We start from the raw sequence: 3,351 nt of genomic DNA on the forward strand, positions 1-3,351 counted from the left end.
TGACACGGGACAAATCTCGCCGCCGTACAATAGAATACTGTGGAAAATAAAAATACCTATGAAGGTTAAAATTTTCTTATGGTTAATGAGTGCGAATAAAATCCTAACACAGGAGACACTGGCAGCTAGGGGCTGTGTGGTAACACAAGGATGTGCAATGTGTAGCAATAGTACCATAGAGACGAGAGATCATATAATGTGGACGTGCGAATACGCCTCCTGATTCTGGAGAGGTCTGAGAGCGCAACTAAACCTTCCAAGGATGGTTGACAATGATCCAACAAAGGTATGGTGGGAGGCGCGACAACGCATGTCAGGAAGAGACAAGCAACGTTGGGACGTGGCCTGGGCAGCGGGCACATGGGCACTGTGGAAGGAACGGAATAGGAGAACATTTTCTCAAAAGAGGATGCCAGAGTATATGTTGATAGATGCAGTGGCAATGGATGTCCACAACTGGACCCTATTTGGTTAGAAGGAAGAAGAGTAGAGGCTTAGACAATTGGATAACCTATCTATTTTTAAGGGACCTCCTTCAAATTTAATATGATGTAAATAGTAATTGTATATATATAGATAGAAGACCTTTATAGCAGCAGTCCACTTGAACTATGCCATGACACTGTAAACTTTTTTATCATCAATATATTTCTTAGTGGGTAACCCACTAACAATAAAAAAATAATAATAACTAAAAACAAGAATACAAGAGCATGATATTTTATTGAGCATTTTGGAATAATCTTAACAAAAAGAGCTTTCTCTGATATGGCCAGATAAATACATTTCTGATTGACAGTCATAATATGATTAAAAAAAAAAATTTAACATCATATCATCTTTAGTTCAAGGTATCTATGCTCACACATTGTGAGGTCCAAATGCACCTCTTTAAAAATTCTTTCTACTTTCTCCTCCTATAAATTGCAAGGCCCCTTCTAAACTGCCATTCAAGCCATAGTCAAGAGCATAAAAACGCCTCAGCAAGTATTACAAAATCCATATTCTACTATTACAACATGTCTTGCTGCGGAGGTAAATGCACTTGCTGCACCTCGGGTTGCACCTGCGGCAACGGTTGCGGAGGGTAAACCCAACCCAAAACCCGTTAATCTTTTATTCTCCTTTTCCTCAAAATTTTACTTTATTCCTGTGTCAAAAGCTAGCTAAGCTTGGTGGTCTATTGATATATAAGTCAACTATACATGGATAAATTATGTATAATTACTCCTCGGTCCTCTCAATAACAAGTCAACTATGTATAAATAATAATGTATAATTACTCCTCTGCATAACAAGTCAACTAGGATAGTATTTTAACTTTGTATCCTTACATTACTCTTCTCAGTAACATTTACTAATCAAAATGGCAGATGCAATACACATTCAATTGTTGAGGGGGCAGACACTACCCAGACCATGATCTACACAGCTGCTCCTCTCAAGGGGTATGTAGTTCTTATTATTATTACTTTTTTTGTACTTCCAATCTTGAAATGATTTAATATATATCTAATTTTATTTTATTTTTTTTATTATTTACTTGGAGTTTTAACTTTCATGTGTGATCAACTTAAATTTTTTTTTTTTTAAAGGAAATTTGAAGGGTTCGGGTTGGCAACTGGATCGGAATGCGGAGCTCCTAGCTGCAAGTGCGGATCTGGCTGCAGCTGTGATTCTTGTGGTTGCAACTAGAACACAACTATTTGTATTGAAGAGAGATGAAGGCATGAAGCTAGTAATTTGTCTTAATAGTAGTATTACTCTCTTCATGGGCCCTGTGGTAGTATATATGAAATATATATAGTTGTCTAAATAAGAGGAGAATGAAAAGGCTTTAGCATTAACTAATTTTGTGTGATATTCTCCTTGACATATATACATTTTTAGTATCCATATATACTGCCTACTTGCACACTCAATGACTCAAATCAAATAATAATATATATATGATGTAAAGAAAATAAAGTAAAGGGGCAGCTTGCGAACATATCTTCTTAATTAATTAAGGTTGAAAACGTTTGTAAATTGTAATTCTTGCGAGGTTCGTATGTTTGGATGACACAAGAATAGCGCTAACTCAGGAATAGCTGCTATTTCTAGCGAGCTATTCTCACTATTTCATGTTTGGATGAAAAAGACGCTATTCTCAACACAAGGAATAGCTCGTGTTAGCTACTATTCCGTTATTCCTATGAAATGTTGGGTTAGTGGCTATTTCGAATTTGGAGTTAGCGAGCTATTCTTTGTTTCATCCAAACGTAGGTGCGTTTAGATGAATCAAGGAATAGCTCGGAATAACAGCTATTTTTGGGTTCGGAAGAGCCGCTAACCCAACATTTCATAGGAATAGCGGAATAACAGCTAACCTGAGCTATTCCTTTGTTGAGAATAACGTTTTTTTTATCCAAACATGTTGTGTTGAGAATAGCTCGCCAGGAATAGCAACTATTCCTGAGTTAGCGCTATTCCTGTGTCACCCAAACGTACCTACATGGCACAAATTAGTCCATACTACAATTTAATATTAAAAGAAGAAGACGAAGAAGAAGAAGAAGAAGAAGAAGAAGAAGAAGAAGAAGAAGAAGAAAGAGTGAGGCTATGATATTATGCATGGCACAAATTAGTCCATACTACAATTCAATATTTTGTTTGTAAAGTCTAAATAGATTATCTGAACCATCCAACATAATTTGTATATGAAAATGTAATTGCAGATTAAATTTACATTGTTTTAAATTTTTTTATTATTTTCTAAATAGATAAACAGTAATATTGAATGGTCTGGAATCTTGAAAAAATAGTAAAAAAATTTAAATAGATCAGTGATTTTCTATCTATTTAAAATATAGTAATTTAATTTTTTTTTATAAATTTGTTTTATAAGTATATACTTATATTTTTACTAGTATCATGCCTGTGCGTTGCAACACGGACATATTATAAAATTGAATAAAACTTCAAGACATCCTTAGTGATCCGACGGTGCCGAGTGGAAGAGTCGTCGCTCAACAGATAAAAGCTACATTCATATAAAATTAAGAAAAAAAATATAAATGAAAATAAAAAAACACAAATTACAAAAAACAGGGAGAAATAATAAATAATAATAAAAGAAAAAACAACAAATGAAAAAAAATAGATCAAATATAACATGAAAAAAATCTTGAAGTATCATTGCTAGTGTGATCCTCTTTGATGTTGTCCAATATTTCTGAAAATGAATAAACAAAATATGAAAAGTAGATTATAAATTCTCCAATTGAAAATAAAATTAGCAAACTTTTTGACTTATAAATAAAAACATTATCTTATTCCTTAAATTTGAGATTTAAAATTAGCAACTGTGTG

General features: G+C 33.6%; 1 long non-coding RNA gene across 1 annotated transcript; it reads left to right on the forward strand.

Annotated features, from left to right (window-relative positions):
- The first annotated feature begins 934 nt into the window (after window positions 1-934).
- LOC144573389 (uncharacterized) lies at window positions 935-1,898 on the forward strand. Its single transcript, XR_013517948.1, has 3 exons — window positions 935-1,087; window positions 1,374-1,448; window positions 1,596-1,898. It is a non-coding gene; the product is annotated as an uncharacterized LOC144573389 (long non-coding RNA).
- Window positions 1,899-3,351: the final 1,453 nt, after the last annotated feature.

The sequence above is a fragment of the Carex rostrata genome, chromosome 21 (assembly GCF_964058835.1).
Source record: "Carex rostrata chromosome 21, lpCarRost1.2, whole genome shotgun sequence".
In the NCBI taxonomy this organism is placed as follows: domain Eukaryota; kingdom Viridiplantae; phylum Streptophyta; class Magnoliopsida; order Poales; family Cyperaceae; genus Carex; species Carex rostrata.